The following is a 19,548-nucleotide window of genomic DNA, read 5'->3' on the forward strand; positions in this document are numbered from 1 at the left end:
AAATTAGTAAAAAATGGGTTATTAATTACATTCTTTGATTATTTATAGTCTTTAACAAACGCATTTTGTTCTGTTTTTTGAAAAATTAAAGTTCATTATTTATTAGAAGATTTGATACAACTTGGTCAATTTTGAGACTCTAGGGAGTTTCTAGTCACCACAATGGGGTCAAATGTCACTAAAATGTTACTAAACACCCAATAAAGCTCCCAGAAAAGTTTCATTAAAATATCTCAAGGCTTTCTTGATTTAAACGAGGTGTTAAGTGTTAAAATCACTTTTAGTCAATTTTGAGATATTCAAAGAGCTGTAGAAAAGCTTCTAGCCGACAGAAATTATTCAAATTTGGCTCAAATCTTCTCAAATATTTGATAAACCCGTCGAAAAAATTTCATCACAATATTCCAAAGCCTACTCGAGTTATTTAACACGGTGCTAAGTGCTAGACTTGACTTGGCATTTTTTGGAATTACATTTGACCAAAACGGCTCAAATACCAACTATGGTAAAAATCTAACTCCAGATTACCAAAACTGGTGTAAAAATGCATAAGTGGTGAAAATTTTACATTAATATCGATTAAATTTTTTAAATTTTTTCATTATTTGGAATTGTTAAAATTTTATTATTCTTAAAATCACACATTATTTTGATGTAAAATAAGTCTCTGATAACTGAACAAGTTATTTCTCCACATTTTTATTTTTGTAGTTTTCAAAATATTTCAATTTTGGAAATTAATAAACTTTGTCTACTTTCACTATAAAATAAAAATATCCAGTCCGGCTCTGTCTGTGTTAATTATTAAAACACAGACGCAGACATAATTTAATGATGATTTCTACAAATTCTTTGTAAATTTTTGCACACGTGTTGATTTAAATAAAATGCAGCGATAAAATAATCTGAACAGGAAATTGAAACAAAAAATGCAATTGAACATATTTGGTTTTATTTATTGCACAATTCCCATATCTTGCAACATGTTTTTTTGGTTGACAAGCCCTTTTATCTTTTCAGACAGAAAATTGATCGAAAAGCCCCTCATTTTCCTTAGTTTTTTGCACAAGGGCCTAAAGTTGGTATTTATTCCCGCTTAGCAGTGCATAGTAATTAATCCCGTGTAATAAAACCCAATTACTAGTTAGTCTTTCAATAAAAAGCCGATTTTATACGTTATAAAGTTCCATGAACCTAGAAAAGCATGGCAATTTCACACGATATCTGTTACTTTATTTTTGAACAAGAAGTAACAACAAGAGAACTCATTAAAATCTGTGTTATCCTTTTTACTATTTTACATACCCATCTGGCTTATCGAACGACTCGTAATCCAATGTAAAGAACAATAAAGATTGCAGAATTTACGTTCATCAGGTGGTTTAACAAGGTTGAGGTCACCTCACGCTTGACCTAGCACGAGAAATGTCTTATTTTTTGGTTTCTTATTTTATTATTCTTCACACTTTAATAAAATTAAACAAGATAAAATCACAACCGATTGCCTTGACACCACAGGTGATACTACTTTTTCCATTCTTGAGATAACGACTCTTTCTTATCATTCAAAGATTAAGATTTTGTCTAAATTGTTGTGAAATGAAAGTCGAATTTTCGTCCTTGTGAAGCTCGTTTACGGTTAAATTCATTGAAATAATGTTCAATGAGTATCATTAAATTTCCGGAAGCCCGGAACCGGACATACCACTTAACACTCACTAGCTTAATCTGGGATCCCTTAATTAATTCTCACAACTTGTTCATGTAATCTGCTAGTGGGAATTTAATAGAGGCCATGAAATTATTTGTTTTTTGGGTAAATAGACCAGTGGGAAAGATATACAGGATGTCTCAGCAAGTTGAAAAAGTCCTTTAAATGGTAAAATTAAAAAAAATTGTATAGGACATTACTTAAAATTATTTTCAACTATACAGCATGTGCTAAAAATAAGTTACGATATAAACTTGTGTTATTTAAATAAAAAGCAAAATGTTTCTTTTGAAATTGAGCTTTAAATGACCAAATTCTGCCAAAAATGATGCTATTTATGAATTTTTAACTATTTGAATAGGTTTTTGGGTTAGTTTTCACGCAATATTTTGCTAAAATAGACCGAAAAAATCACTAAATTCGACATATTTTGAGCTGTTTTATTGCTTAAAACAAGTCAAAAAATCACCAAATTAATTGAAAATAATGAGTATTTTTATTTTTTTTAATATTTAACTAAAAACTTATTTTTTTACTAAATTTTGCTAAACTAACCCCATAAGTCAACAACTTGGTCAAATATTAACGTTGTTTTGGAATATTTTGCTCTATTTATTTCGTTTTTGAGTGAGATTTTATCAAAAAAGACAAAAATTTACAAAAATTTGCCTTTTGAAAGCGTTAAAGAAAGTGTTTAATCAGAAACGCATTGTTTTTTGTAAAATTTTGCTGCAGCAGGTCCAAAAAGTACTAATTTTTGGATTTTGTTAAAACGCAAAATTACCAAATTTGGCCAAAATGATGCTATTTTTGAATTTTTCAAGCGTTTAACACGATTTTCATCAAAAAATGCAATTTTTGTTGAAACATCCCGAAAAATTATCAAATTAGTCAAAAATTAATCTTATTTTGAGATATTTCCCTTGATTTATCTCGTTTTTAAGCGAGATTTTCTTAAAAGAAGCCAACGGAATCACTAAATTTTTGCCTTTTTCGAACGGTTTTCAGCCAGAAACGCATTGGTTTTCACAAAATTTTGCTTTAACAAGCCGACTAATTTCGTCAAATCATAATTAATAGACAAATTTAGTTTTTTAAATTTTATTTTAAATGATTATTTTGCAAGAGACAAAAAAGTTTGTAAATGACATTTTCAAATCAGAATTGTTTAAATTTTGCTTCTTCTAGATTTTCTATTACAACTAAAAATTCAAAACAGTTACTTTTAAGAAATTTGAAAACAAACCGAAATATCAACAATTTAAAAAATTAANCATCAACAATTTAAAAAATTAATATTTGGATAATACAAAAAATATAAAAATATGTAATTTTATTGTGTAGTTTTGAGAACAGTGGAACTACTTTCACTCAAAGTAAATTAAAAAAATTGGAAAAAAAAGAAATAATTTTTTTTAGGAAAAAACGTAGTGTAAAATCTTGAAATGAGTGAAAATTTTGAAAGTTATTTAAAAAACGGTTTGCTGAGTCACTCTGCACTTAATCTTAGTTACGTTTTGTTAAAATCGAAGGCAGAATACCTATAATAAATTAAATATTTGAAAAATCATTCTGTAGTATTTTGAAAAAAATTCTTAATATTATGAAAAAAATAACTTTTGTTCGTTTTTAGATACATTTCAAACGAGATCATTTAACTTTTCTTTTGATCATTTTAACTAAAAAATTACCAGATGATAATTTGCCCAATTACACCAAAAAAATGTGTGATTTGAAAAATAATTAAATTTTAACAATTTCATAAATAATTAAAAAAAAAATTATATTTACTATAGCAAAGAATGTTACAAATTAATTTATTTCAATCGATATTAATGTAAAATTTTCATCACTTATGCATTTTTACACCAGCTTTCATAATCTGGAGTCAGATTTTCACCACAGTTGGTATTTAAGCCGTTATGGTCAAAAAATTTCAAAAAATGCCAAGTCAAGTCTAGCACTTAACACCGTGTTAAATAACTCTAGTAGGCTTTGGAATATTGTGATGAAATTTTTTCGACGGGTTTATCAACTGTTTGAGAAGATTTGAGCCAAATTTGAATAATTTCTGTCGGCTAGAAGCTTTTCTACAGCTCTTTGAATATCTCAAAATTGACTAAAAGTGATTTTAACACTTAACACCTCGTTTAAATCAAGAAAGCCTTGAGATATTTTAATGAAACTTTTCTGGGAGCTTTATTGGGTGTTTAGTAACATTTTAGTGAAATTTGACCAAATTGTGACGATTAGAAACTCCCCTAGAGTCTCAAAATTGACCAAGTTGTATCAAATCTTCTAATAAATAATGAACTTTAATTTTTCAAAAAACAGAACAAAATGCGTTTGTTTAAGACTTTAAATAATCAAAGAATGTAATTAATAAGCCATTTTTTACTAATTTCGTCAAATCATAATTAATGGACAAATTTAGTTTTTTAAATTTTATTTTACAAGAGATAAAAAAGTTGTAAATGACATTTTCAATTCTGAATTGTTGAAATTTTGCTTCTTCTAGGTTTTCTATTTACAACTAAAAAAATCCAAAACAGATATTTTAATGTTAATATTGTTTTTCCACCCTGTATATTAAACCTGAAACTAATTAATATGACCGGAATTGTCTTTGTAATAAATTAATTCCAATTAAGCATAACGTTACTTAAGTCACTTACATAAACGTTGAGAGAAAGAGCCGAAAAGAGAGAAATTTAATTAATAATAATACCAGCATAATGAATTTCTAGGTGATAGAATTATATACGACCGGACGCGGTAATAATATTAATTTGGTGTTCCATATTTAAAATTTCAATGAAATTAAAACCGAAAATTAAAATAATGTTTGGAGCTTATGTTTTGTTCTGATTCGCTTCTACAAATTTACTTTGAGGGCAAATTTTTGTAGAAATAATTGTTGGCTTTAATTTACGACTAGGTAGGATAATTCATGAGTATAATAAAATATTAATAGCTGTGTTTATTTTGTGTAAAATAAAAGGGGAATATTTATGGTTAATAGAAAAATTTAATGACTGTGAAAATTAACTTCCCTCTATGAATTTTTTAATTCTCGTCGAAGAAACGTGTCCAGAATTGAATTCAAACGTAAACATCTTCAAGTACCATAAATATTTGAGATGATAACGATGTGGGTGATCCACTCGAGAATTATCTCCGGATCGTAATCTTCCTAATCTTCCAATTGTTCTATTTGAATAATAATCGGTTAACGGCGCCATCACAATAGTGGTTTCAACTCGCAAAATCAATCAAGAGTCCAAGAAAAATGGGCGTTTTATGGTCGTAAACCCATGATAGGGTAGTCCGGGAGAGATAAGCTTTATTTGCTCCGGGGTTTCAAAGATGGTACACGTAAATATTTTCCTTTTTGTCGTTTTGTTATTTATTAAATTGTGGTGAATTCAAAAAAAATCTTATTAATAAAATTTAATCATTTTTAAAATCACATATTTGGTGTAAGTGGGCAAATAATCATTTGGTAATTTTTTCTTAATATTGCAAATTGAGGGAAAAACTGAGTTTTTAAAAATATGTTCAAAGTGCAAAAATAATATCGTTTTGAGTGAAATTGTTTTTTGGGGAAATTTTGTGGAAAAAGTGCGTTTCTAGCTCACAATTTAGTCAAATTAAACAAAGCCAAAATAAGATCAATTTTGTTCTAATTTATTGGCTTATTTTTACGAAAAAATGAGGTTTTCGGATGCTTAAATGTTTGAAAAAGACAAAAATAACATCATTTTTTGGCCTGTTTGAGCGAAATTTCTATGTGAAAATGTGCAAATTGATAATTTTTTACTCATATTTTAAACAAATATTCTATTTTTGCTTTTATTAAAAAAAAAATGCCTCAATTTTGTCATATTTTTCGGTTTGTTTTGACGAAAAAACTGGGTTTTTTTGCTCGAAAACAAAAATAAGACAATTTTTGACCTAATTTAGTGATTTTTCGACTTGTTAGAGCGGAATTTCGCGAAAAAAGATTGATTTTTGAAAAAATCTTTGATTTTTGGTCCGTTTTCGTAAAATTTCATGGCAAAAAACACGGCTTATTCCTCAAACGCACAAAAAAGGTTGAAATTACATCATTTTGAATCTAATTTGGTGATTTTTTAATCTTATTTTGATGAAAAAAAACACGCTGAAATGTATGAAAAAGGCAAAAAGACATCATTTTTGGCTTGTTTGGGCAAAATTTCTCAAGAAAAGTGCATTTTTGACTGAAAAAGGGGCTTAAACACCTGAAAAAGTGCCTTTCTACCTGAAAACTTGTTTAGACGCTTAAAAAATAAAAAACATCGTTGTTTAGCAAATTTTATAATTTTTTTCTCCAGTTTTCGTAAAATTTCGTGGTTTTCTGTTCAAAAACTTGTTGAAACGCTCAAAAAATGTAAAAATATCACTTTTTCGATGTTTTTCAGCAAAAAAATTGAGTTTTAGCTTGAAATGTTTGAAAAACGCATTTTTTGGCTTGTTTAGGCAAGTTTATAACTGAAAAACCTGCTTGAAAACGTCAAAAATAATTAAATTTCAACCTAAATTGTTCACTTTTCACCTTGTTTTGATAAAATCTCGTCCAAAACGAGCTAAATCGAGCAAAACACTTACACAATATTTTCATTTTCAAGTTTTTTCAGGTGATTTTTGGTCTGTTTTGACAAAATCTTGAGAAATATGTAAGTTTCTAGCTGAAAAATGCTATAAGTCTAAGAAAATTGACTAAAATAAATTAATTTCGATTTAGTTTGGAAGAAAGTGCGTTTTTGACTGAAAAGTGTGTTAAAACTATCGAAAAAGGCAAGAAAATAATGTCATTCATTGAATAAGTCATTGATTTTGCTAAAATCTCGTAAAAAATATCAGTTTTTCCTATATACAGGATATTTTACATCAAAAATAACACTAATTTTTCAAACAACGATAGTTCTAACATACAGGGTGATATTAAAATCCAATAGTTCCTCTGAAACCACTGGGTATTTTTATTTTTTATTAGTTTTATTTTTTGATGTAGAATATGTGGTTGCAATTTTATGCAATATAAAGAAAACACCCTGTATATTTTTATGATAACTCAAAAAAATAGAAACGCGATTATAGCATTTTATTTTGTTAAGAAATCGTGAGCATTCGCTTTTTGAAAAATATTTTTTTAGGAATTTCAGGAAATTGTAAAAAATTGCTAATGTTTTAGTTTGATTTAAGAGGAGACAAAAAAAATAAAGTACTTAATTTCGGTTTGAGTTAAAAAAAATGAAAAAAAATCACAACTAACAAGTCAAAATTTTTTATTGGAGTTTTATTTCACCAAAAATCAGGATTTTTTGCAATTATTTCAAGAGCACTAATCTGTAGTTGAATCAATTCAACCTATTTTGTGTGTTTTGTAAGGTGCAACGATTACACAAATCTATTATGTTGTCTAGTGTGGTCATTTAATAACATTGGTTCATTTGAAAAAATTGCTAATTTCGCAAGCGCAACTAATGGAATTAGCAGAATTACTTTCTCTAACTTCAACAACTAAAAAATAAATCAAGAAACGCTAACGTTAGAAAAATCATTTGATTCAAGTCTAAAAGGTCACAATCATGCCCACACTATAATTGATGATCAAACAATGATAAACAAAACCGTAACACACACATTGTTTTCTCTATTTTATCTCAAACCCAGTTTGGTGCCAAATTTGACTTTTAATTAATCAATGATTTAAAATTTGCTGTGATGGAAAATGTGAACACGACGGCGATTCAAATACCGTTAGTTTGCTTGCTTTGCTCCTAGACTCCGGTTACTACAAAATTGATTTATCTCAGAGTCCGGTGGTCACGACCGATCCCGTAATAATGTTTAACCGTAACGCCAATTAATTCCGGCTAGTCGATTTTTATTTATCTCAGTGAGAAATTGAAAGTTATTGCCGGTGGTTGTACCGAAAGTGGTTGTTGTTGTTGTTGTTGTTGTTGTTGGGATTCGAAACAATGCTGTTGTCGTGCTCGTCGTTTCTCATGACCAGACAGACGACGACCCCGCTCCGGGCGAATTTTCATACTTGTAGGGTCAAGTCGGGAGGAGAGAAAGACTTTGGAATTTCTCGCCCGGACTTACCCTATAAATTATTTACCACGGATTCTAAGAATCTTGGGGACTCAGAAAATAATCTGGAGACAGATTTTTACTACAGTTGGTATTTGAGCCGTTATGTAATTTCAAAAAATGCCAAGTCAATAATTGTTTTCTTTTTCGAATGTTCAAGCAGATTTTTTAGCCCAAAATGGTTTTTTGACGAGAGTTTGGCATAGCGTGACAAAAATCACTAAATTGATTATATTATGATATTTTTACCTAACTCTTAGGCTGTAACTTGATAAAAAAATAATCGAAAACCACCAAATTTGTTGAAAATAGTTCTATTTGTTTTTTACGAGATATTACTAAACAGGGTCGAAAATGAGAATTTATGTTTTTTTTGAGGATACAAAATCGGCGTTTTTTGGCTTTTTTCGAGTGTTTAAGCATATTTTTGAGCGATAAAAACACAAAAAGTTGGAAATATTGCGTTGAAACAGGCTAAAAAATTGCAAAATTAAATCGAAATTGAAGCAGAGGTTCATTTATTTTGCAAAATCTTGTCCAAACACGTCAAAAAATTACATTGATATTGATGTTATTTTGTTTATTTTACTCGATTTAACTGGTTTTTGAACAAAATTAAGTCCAAAGTAAACTGAGAAACCACAAAATTTGACCGAAAATGCTTACGTTTTCTAAAATCGCAGCTTTTTCGCTAGATTTCGCTAAAACAAACTAAACAATCAAGAAAGTAAGTCTAAAATTATTTTTTCGAGCGTTTTAGTACGACAAATTTGTTTATTTCAACCAATATTAATGTAAAATTTTCACCACTTATACATTTTTACACCAGCTTTGATAATCTGAAGTCAGATTTTTACCACAATTGATATTTGAGCCGTTATGGTCAAATGTAATTTCAAAAAATGTCAAGTCAAGTCTAGCACTTAGCACCGTGTTAAATAACTCGAGTAGGCTTTGGAATATTGTGATGAAATTTTTTCAACGGGTTTATCAACTATTTGAGAAGATTTGAGCCAAATTTGAATAATTTCTTTCGGCTAGAAGCTTTTCTACAGCTCTTTGAATATCTCAAAATTGACTAAATGTGATTTTAACACTTAACACCTCGTTTAAATCAAGAAATCCTTGAGATATTTTAATGAAACTTTTCTGGGAGCTTTATTTGGTGTTTAGTAACATTTTAGTGACATTTGACCCAATTGTGGTGACTAGAAACTCCCCTAGAGTCCAAAATTGACCAAGTTGTATTCAAATCTTCTAATAAATAATGAACTTTAATTTTTCAAAAAGCAGAACAAAATGCATTCTTTAAGACTATAAATAATCAAAGAATGTAATAATAAGCCATTTTTTTACTAATTTCGTCAAATTATAATTAATAGACTTTAGTTTTTTAAATTGTATTTTAAATGATTATTTTGCGAGAGGCAAAAAAGTTTGTAAATGACATTTTCAATTTAGAATTGTTGAGATTTTGCTTCTTCTAGGTTTTCTACTATAACTAAAAATCCAAAAACTGTTATTTTTAAGAATTTTGAAAACAAACCGAAAAATCGTCAACAATATAAAACAAAAAATAAAATAAAAGTAAAAAAATAAAACAAAATAAAACAATATAAAGATATGTAATTTTATTGTGTAGTTTTAAGGACAATGGAGTTATATTCAAAATATTTTTTAACTAATTTCAATCTGAGGCAATGGAAGAAGCGAGGAATCACTTTCGCTCAAAATGAAATAAAAATATTGTAAAAAATAAAATATTTTTTTAGGCAAAAATGTAGTTTAGAAATCTTCAAATAATTGAAAACTTTGAAAGTTATTTAAAAAACGGTTTGCTGTGTCACTCTGTACTTAATCTTAATTAAGTTCTGTTAAAATCTAAGACAGAACATAATAAATTAAATAAGTGAAAACTCATTCTAGAATATTAAAAAAAAATTCTTAAATGAAAAATAACTTTTATTCGATTTTAGTTACAATAACAAAATCACTTGACTTTCCTTTTGATCATTCCAACTAAAAAATTATCAGATGATAATTTTCCCACTTACTCCAAAATAATCTGTGATTTTAAGAATAATTAAATTTTAACTTTGATAAGTAATAAAAAAAACGAAAAAAATTAATATTTAACTCGTGTAGCCTTTGGAATATTGTGATGAAATTTTTTCGACGGGTTTATCAACTATTTGAGAAGATTTGAGCCAAATTTGAATAATTTCTGTCGGCTAGAAGCTTTTCTACAGCTCTTTGAATACCTCAAAATTGACTAAAAGTGATTTTAACACTTAACACCTCGTTTAAATCAAGAAAGCCTTGAGATATTTTAATCAAACTTTTCTGGGAGCTTTATTGGGTGTTTAGTAACATTTTAGTGAAATTTGACCCAATTGTGGTAACTAGAAACTCCCCTAGAGTCTCAAAATGGACCAAGTTGTATCAAATCTTCTAATAAATAATGAACTTTAATTATCTAAAGGCCGTTTTACATTTATAATGTCAACAGAATGACTTTATTGTCCTACTTTTTTGTGTAATAATAATTAACAAATTTGCCATCAAAGTTCGAAATTAATTTGACAACCTTGAATAGTCTTATTTGTATTGCTTTTTGCTACTTTTCAAACTAATAAAAATCGATTCGTCCGCAAAAACTGTATTTTAGATACTTGTAACAAAAAAAAACTATTTAAACTAGTTTTTTACTATTTTTTTTTAGTAAGAAAATAAAAAAAATGGATTTTTATCGTCATGTTGGCAACAAATTTGAAATTTCACAAATTTTTTAAGCGATTAAGAAGATTGTGACTGATTCTTAATCCTCATATGGAATTTTGAAAATTTTTGGAAAAATTCACTGTAAAGCAGGCTTTAACGCCAAATTGACTTTTCAAGATCTTCGAAACGTCAAAACATTAAAGGCCATTTTACACTTATAATGTCAACAGAATAAAATTTGTCATCAAAAACTGGATTTTTTGCTATTTTTGAGCCCAATTTGACAAAGAATTTTTTTCTCAAATAAAGTCATTTTTTAAATTTTTGTCATGTTGGCTACAAATATGAAATTATAATTTGGCACCTTTGATTACTACAATTAAAAATCACATTTTTTAAGCGATTAGAAAGATTATCAACAATTCTTGACCTGACCTGCGTTATCAAAATTTTTGAAAATCAAATGTAAAGCGAGCTTTAATGACAAATGTGATTTTTTAAAACGTCAAAATGACGGGAACAGTGACATTAAGTGGAAAGTGAGGTTACTATCTAAAGGCCATTTTACATTTATAATGTCAACAGAATGACTTTACTGTCCTATTTTTTGTCAAATTTGCCATCAAAGTTCGAAATTAAGTTGGCAACCTAGAATAATCTTATTTGTATTGCTTCTTGCTACTTTTGAAACTAATAAAAATCGATTCGTCCGCAAAAACTGTATTTTAGATACTTGTAACAAAAAAAACTATTTAAACTAGTTTTTTACTATTTTTTTAGTAAGAAAATAAAAAAAATGGATTTTTATCGTCATGTTGGCAACAAATTTGAAATTTCACAAATTTTTTAAGCGATTAGAAAGATTGTGAATGATTCTTAACCCTGACCTGGAATTTTAAAAATTTTTGGAAAAATTCACTATAAAGCAGACTTTAGCGTCAAATTGACTTTACAATTTCTTCGAAACGTCAAAATATTAAAAATGAGGTTATTATCTAAGGGCCATTTTACACTTATAATGTCAACAGAATGAAACTTCTTATTTGTCAAGATTTTTTTTTAAATAAGAAAATTTTGCAGTGAGTAAAATGTTGAAATTAATTAGGAACCCTGACCTACCGTCACCTGAAACCTGAAACACTTCATTCAAAACACGAAAATGCCGATCCACACACCCAGACACGAGACAAAAAGCCGCGATTAAATTAATACCCTAACAAATTTCATTCTGTTTTTTTTTTTTGGTTCTCTCGAGCATAATATTTCAGTCGTGTCCATCCCAGACGCAAAACAAATTAAAAATTTGCATCGGAATTGGGTTTTGGTAGTCGATGCCTCAAGGCATGCGTTTTTTGCCCTCCCCTCTAATACTTACGTCTCTAAAAGTCAAATAATCTCAGTTTCGAATCGTTTGAACGGTTTGTAGTTTGTGTCCATTAGAGCGGTTTCACGTTACGAAATACGACCTAGCCTCTCTACCTGAAATAAAAAGACGAAAATTATCACTTGTGTAATGTTTTAATGAAGCGAGTTGTGATTTTTAGTGGGAAAAATGACCCCAAAAAATAGGTCAACGAACTCTTGGCACTGCTCCAGACCCTCCCTTCGAAAATTTCTAATTTTAAAACTAGTTGTAAACAAACAACATTTCGAGTTGAAGAGAGAGATGAAACAAGGACTTGGAGAAAAAAACTAGAGATGAGGAGGATGTTGCCAGGCAACGAGTCAGACGCCGTCTGATCAATAACAGGAGACCTGAAGCGTTGCCAACAAAATACGAATTTTCATTGAATTATTACTTCTGGTGGATGCGCCAAGAAAAGTCACCACTATATATCTTTTTCCCAAAATCGGCACTAAAATTGTTCATTATACTACATTTTCGTTTTTCATTCCATAACAATTTTTCCTGTTTCGTGGACGAGAAATCTGACAACACTGGAGTAAACTGTCATAACAATCAGCTAAGAAAAGTCACCACTATATATCTTTTCCCGAAATCGTCACTAAAATAGTTCATTATACTACATTTTCGTTTTTAATTCCATAACAATTTTTCCTGTTTCGTGGACGAGAAATCTGACNTTTTCCCGAAATCGTCACTAAAATAGTTCATTATACTACATTTTCGTTTTTAATTCCATAACAATTTTTCCTGTTTCGTGGACGAGAAATCTGACAACACTGGAGTAAGCTGTCATAACAATCAGCCAAGAAAAGTCAACACTATATATCTTTTTCCCGAAATCGTCACTAAAATAGTTCATAATACTACATTTCGGTCTGATGACATTTTCGTTTTTAATTCTACAATTTTTCCTGTTTCGTGGACGAGAAATCTGACAACACTGGAGTAAGCTGTCAAAACAATCAGCCAAGAAAAGTCAACACTATATATCTTTTTCCCGAAATCGTCACTAAAATAGTTCATTATACTACATTTTCGTTTTTAATTCCATAACAATTTTTCCTGTTTCGACGACGAGAAATCTGACAACACTGGAGTAATCTGTCATAACAATCAGCTAAGAAAAGTCACCACTATATATCTTTTTCCCGAAATCGTCACTAAAATAGTTCTTTATACTACATTTCGGTCTTTTGACATTTTCGTTTTTAATTCTATAACAATTATTTATGTTTCGTGGACGAGAAATCTGACAACACTGGAGTAAACTGTCATGACAACCACTTCCAAATATAGTCCATTTCGGCACTTAAGTCTTATTTTTCATTGCTCGGCTATCGCCTCGACAATTCAGAAATATCTATTTTTGCAATCAAGTTCAAACACTTCCAGCGATTCGTTACAAAGTTTCGGAAAAAAAGCACCATCATCTGGGACTAATCGGGCTGACGGTACCACAATTTGTGGCTAACGTTACGGAGATATACAGGGTGCGCCAGAACCCGCGCCCAGAGAAAAATTTTATGGAAGATAAGATACCGCGAACATGAAAAAACTCTATCTGTCAAAAAAAAATTGACATTTATTTTTTGACATTTGTCATTTTTTTATGTCTATTTAATGATACTGATGATCTTGTATATGTTTTTTTACAATTATTTAAAAGCCACAAATAACATTGAACAGTGTTACAGTAGGATATAGCTTCCTTGTTTCCTCTTCTAATAGCCTGTAGCAAAAAAACTTAAAAAAATATTTTTCCAACAGGAATAAATAGAGTCAAATTTCAAAAATTAAACTCTCGTAACTTCGAAATTTTTATAGATAATTTTTTATTAATATTTTTTCCATGTTCCTGGTATCTTACCTTATACAGAATTTTTCTCTTGGGCGCGAGTTCTGGCACACCGTGTATACTTTCAATCCAAATAAACAAAGAGATCCATTATTTAAAGTTAAGTTGGCAACACTAAATGAAGAGTTTGACAAGTCTAGTGTCAATTGCTGCCAACTTAAGTTCAAAATCGTCACCACTTTGATCGAAAATTTGTAAAATCAATAATTTCACAATTTAGATTAAAAATACAAGGTCTCTCATCAAATTTGTGCCATTTTCATAGACATTGTTGACTGCAAAAGTTATCAAAATCAATTTTTAGAATCACGCAAGAAACGTCGTAAAGCCAAAACTGTCAAAAACTCACAATTTTATGTATTGGATTAGAAAAAAAACTGTTTTTATCAAAAAAATCAATAAAGTTTAATTTAAAAACATATCCGGCGAAAAATGCAAAAAAAATTAGTTTATTTTGTAATTAATTTTGAGACACCCTGTATACTTTTATACAAATTTCCGAAGGGTTAATTAAATCCGGGAGACATGAACCTTCTAGAATTCTATTTTTTATAGCAAAATGTAATGTTTCAAGTTACAATTTTTTCAAGGTTTTTCCAAATGTGCTTCATCTCTCCCAGACTTAACCTACTTTATCAAATTTTAATATACAGGGTATCCGAAAAGTCGCGAACCAAAAAAAAGGTTAAAAAATTCTATGAAAATTTTGTACTTTGATCCTACTTATTCCTGTTGGAAAATTATTGAATAATTAAGACCAAGAAGGTCAAATGTCAGATACAGAATATATTTAAAAAATATTTATAAATATTTTTCTCTGCTCCTTTAGTACGCCTTTTTTGAAAAAAAAATCAATACCAAGTAGTAGGCAAAAAAATAGAGTGGAATTAATAACAATTAACCGAGAGATGTCCTGTGTAAAATCTGCTGAAAGAAATAAAATTTCAGCGTTTCAGTGGACTGATTTGTTGAAGAATTCTAATTACATTGGGTTTGCAACCCCTAAATTTCGTTTCCAACCCGTTGAAAATAATTTATCTTTTCTTTGGGGTTGAAAGAAAGATGAAAGATTGTGTTACGTAAAGATTTCGATTTCAATTTGGAAAGTTTGAATAGTAGGATGTTTGATACAATGACCGTTTTTTCTTGTAGCTGCCTTATGAAGAAGCAGCGTAGGTAAATGATTATGCAAGTTACCACAATGTAAGCAAATCAATTAGCTACGTGGAAAAAATTCAACAAAAGCTGGGTTTTTGCCAGTCATGGCCTGATTTTCTTAACTTGGCGAATTTTTGAAATTTCGCAAATCCATAAATTTTCATCGAAATGCAAAAAAAATTGATAAAAATGTCGGTTAATTGGGGGAAAACCTTCAAAATTTGGTATTAAAGAGCCCAATTTTTCGGGTATTTGAGTGTGATATTTCATTTTTATCAAAATTGGGACGAGAATTATCACAAATTTGTAACAAAATTCCCACATAATAGTGTTACAATTTATTTAGTAATAGACAAAGAAAGTGTGCTAATTTATAGTTTTCACTGCACTATTGTGTTTTAAAAGCGTGTTTTAACACCCATTGAAATCCAACAACTTCCTGCTAACGCCGACTAGATTGAATGAAAAGTAGGTTGTCTTCAGCATCCCGGATTTCATGACATTATTATTATACCAGAAAAAAACTAATTAGTGAATGATAAAAAGAAAATAAAAATGACGTTTCTCAAGAGTAATAATAAAGAAATCGATTTTTTTTTGGGTTCTGCAAATTTTTTAATGGCAACCCACTATAAAACCTTTTTTTAACAAAGGATTTTGATTATTTTTTTTTTATTAAAAAATATTTTCAATTACCCAAAAGCGACTTAGCTACGAAATTTAGTAATTTTTTCACGATCTGGAGAGAAATTCAAAATGATAGAAATTTGTCAAAATAAACGAAATCTTTACTTAATCATATTTCCCAAAAGATATATGTTGTATCTTTTCGAAAAAAATTTCGTAGTTGACATTTTGAAAAAACACAATTTTTATTAATTATTATTTTCTGAAGGCAAAAATGATAATAGTTTCAATTTTTCTCAAAAATCCGGCGATTGAATTGGATTTGCATTTATTTTCACAGAAAAATTTAGATTTTAACAGTTTTTGCAATTTGTTGGTATTTATTTTTAGGCAATTCTGCAAAGTTTTAAAAATTATCAAACGTAGGAAACTGAATTTGTAGTGATTTAAATACAGACAGAAAATACAAAAATTTCATTTATTTTGACGAAATTTGAGAAAAAATGACAATTTCAGCCGTTTTGAGCGCTATTTTCAAAAATTAAAAAAAATCGAAGAAACTGAAAATGAAAAAGACGATCAAATGACGTTTTTCGCATTTCTACAAGAAATAAAATGGATTTTTTCAAAAAAACGTAGAAATAATTCCTAAAAACATTATTTTCAGTAACATCAAAAACGATTTAAAATAATTAATTAATTACGAGATGTGGTAATTTTATTACCATGTGGCAAAGAATTCAAAATATTAAAATCTTTACTCAATCATATTTTTCAAGAAACATTTTTTATATCTTTTCAAAAAAAAAATCGTATAAGTTGCCACTTTAAAAAAAAATCTGATAATTCAAAAAGACAACAAAATTTCATTCTCAAAACATGATCACATTGTTTCTAACAATAAATTTTTATTTTTTGAACGCAAAAATAATAATAGTTTCAATTTTTCTCAAAAAATCCGGAGATGAAATTGGGTTTACATTTATTTTCACAAAATATTTAAGAATTTTAACAGTTTTTTTTTTTAATTTTAGACAATTTGCAATTTGTTGAAATTAATTTTTACGCAATTCTGGGAAGTTTTCAGTATTTTCAGGTATTTATAATGAATTCGTGTAAAAATCGGTTAATTAATTTTTTTTTGTTTTGAGATACTTTTAACGAACACGGCTTTCATTTCATGAAAATTTTGATGACATTTGAGTTCTACTTAAGATTTTCGACAAAATTCCCCGGTTTATGAAAATGTTTGAGTAATTTATAAAACTAAAAGAAAAGTTTGAAATCAGTTTTTTAAAAATTTAAAAAAATTCTTGAAATGTTTTGTATTTTCTTTTTTGTTTGAGAATTTCTGAAACAGAATGCGGCTTCTTTCCGAAGTTTTTTGAGACTTTTTGAGATTCACATAACTATAGTTTCGTTGATTTAATCATAAATGTGTTTTTTTTAATACTTAATTAAGTTTTTGTTGATATCTTGAGCGTGTTTGTGAAAATTTTGAAAAGAATCGAAGAAACTGAATATTTTAAAGTCGACCAAATGACTTCTATAAAGAAAAAACGGATTTTTTCAAGTGTATTTTTTAGGAACCTCAAATCGATTTAAAATAATTCCAGTTAATACTTAGTTACTGGATATGGCTTTTAATTAGTAAATTAAGTTGGCAACATTTTGACCGCTTTTGTGAAATTTTTTAAAAAATCGAAAAAACTGAAAATTCGACCAAATGACGTTTTTCGCACTTCTGTAAGGAAAAAAAAATAATATAATATAATTTAAATTAATTGTCACGAGATGTTGTAATTTTTTCAACACGTGGCGCGAAATTCAAAATGACAATCATATTTCTCAAGAAACATTTTTTTATAATTTCATTAAAAAAAAAAAAAAAACAAAGAATTTTTTATTAATTATTAATTTCTGAAAGCAAATCATTAAAAAACCACACTTTGGTTCAAGACCCAGATTTGTGAAAATGAAAATTGTTATTAAAATCGTTCGCTTCAAGACAAATAGTTTGCACCGTTATCTTAATATGTGGTTTGAAATTAACACATGCGGTGCTGCTATTTACTAGATAAATATGAGTACTGTCACTTTATTGTTTAACAGCTATTTGTATGAAAGATGCGATTGCGATAAGCGCATAACCGGTGCATATTGCAGCAGCACACACCAATTAGTTGGATATTACCACAAATATGTGACGACTGACGACAATAAAAAAAATTAATGTGTTAATCGCGACACCAATTAAGAGAAATGAGAAAATAAACCACATCTGGAAATCAGCTCTCGACAAGAACACAGATTCCTGAAAAAAACAATTTTCATCTGCTTACTTCGAAAAATCCAGATTCTTATCTACCTGAAAACCTACGGAAATTACAGCAGAATTTATGACAACAATTAAAAGCTAAAAAAATATTTTTCCTTTTTGTTTCAATATTTTTCAACATTTCATACTTTTGTCAAATTCTTCTATTATACAAGATGACTCAGTTGAGATGGCCACTTATCTTAACCGAATCACTCTGTACTTAATCTTAATTCAATTATGTCGAAAAACAACAAGAAATAAGTGTAAATTTGATCGATTTTCGATACAAAAACGTATTTATTACCAATACACAGTGATTGAAGAAGAAGAAGAAATTGAACATTTTTGAAATAATTTTGACGCTTTTGACACCGTAAATACTATTTAATATATCACAATCGAAAACTTGGAAATACTTAATAACAGTCTTGAAATTATTAAAAATCTTTAAAATAATGTATTAAACATAATTCTCAATCTGTACATAATTTTAATTCAATTCTGTTAGGCGAAATATAAAAAATAACAGAAAATCGTTCTAAATTATTTTGATTGTACGCAGTGATTATCTGAAATACAGGATGATTCAGTTAATATGGCCGTGTGAAAGCAATCCTTGTTGAATTATTCTGTGTCGAATTCTTATTAATAAAACATGAAAAATTGTAATACATGTTTTAAAAAAAAATAAGTAAAATCAAAACGTGACATCTTCACTGAATCACTTTGTACTTTATCTGAGGATTGCTATGAAAAATAAAGCCCTAGAAAAGTCCCTTCAGTGTTTTCTCTATTTCTTCCACATTTGTTTTTAAGCCAAAAAAACTTTATCTGCAAACGTCACAAAAGTAACAGAGTTGTACAGAGTGAGTCAATTATTATAATTTTTATTGAATCACTCTATATACTTACTCTTAATTCAATTCTGTAATAACATATTTCAAAAACGGATTTATTATCAATGTAGGGTAATTCAGGGAAACAGAAAATATATCTCAAAAATGATGACATCTTTTGAAATCATAAATTAAATGAATCACAATCAAATCTTGTTAAAGTGCGACACATTTTTAGTGAAAAACTTGAATGTACAGTGTGAATCAGTTGAGATGGCTAACATTCTAGATTTCTTCAAAAATCAAATCACAAATCACAGTCCAACACCAACAAACTTAGAAATGATACACCGCAATTACTAAATAGTCCTTAAAAAACAATCTCAACATCTTTGTTTAATCACTTTGTACATAACAAAAATCACAGGCGAAATATACAAATACAAGAAAAATTGTTCTAAAGTGTTTTGATTCTGCACAACATTATCTGAAATACAGGATGTTTCAATTAATATGACCGTGTGAAAGCAATCTTTGTTTAATTATGCTGTATCGAATTCTAATATTATAAAAATCTTACTCTTATCGACACAAGAATTAATATATTTTGTTAAGACATCTTTACTGAATCACCCTGTCAATTTTAATAAAAAAATACGTAAAGGGTGATTTGGGTGAGATGACGCTATAGTAAATTTCTGTTGAAGTATTGAAAACCCATGCATAAAGTAGGAAAAGATTTGACAGTGAGACTAAATTAGTGAATCACTCTGTATAGTTTGGTGAACAGAA

General features: G+C 28.6%; 1 protein-coding gene across 12 annotated transcripts in view; it reads right to left on the reverse strand.

Annotated features, from left to right (window-relative positions):
* Nucleotides 1–19,548, reverse strand: part of LOC123005892 (SH3 and multiple ankyrin repeat domains protein 3) — a 108,550-nt gene that overhangs the window by 32,953 nt on the left and 56,049 nt on the right. For 10 of the 12 annotated variants that reach the window (XM_044399943.1, XM_044399940.1, XM_044399938.1 and 7 more), the window contains exon 2: nucleotides 11,928–12,031. The exons of 1 other annotated variant lie outside the window; for it this stretch is intronic. The gene's annotated coding sequence lies outside the window, so the exon portion shown is untranslated. Of the gene's footprint in view, nucleotides 1–1,305; nucleotides 1,507–11,927; nucleotides 12,032–19,548 lie in introns of those variants that run through there. One more of the 12 variants, XM_044399934.1, reaches the window with a different exon arrangement.

The sequence above is a fragment of the Tribolium madens genome, unplaced genomic scaffold (assembly GCF_015345945.1).
Source record: "Tribolium madens isolate multiple individuals breed KSU strain unplaced genomic scaffold, Tmad_KSU_1.1 Scaffold_20;HRSCAF=117;Tcas5.2_LG4, whole genome shotgun sequence".
Classification (NCBI taxonomy): Eukaryota; Metazoa; Arthropoda; class Insecta; order Coleoptera; family Tenebrionidae; genus Tribolium; species Tribolium madens.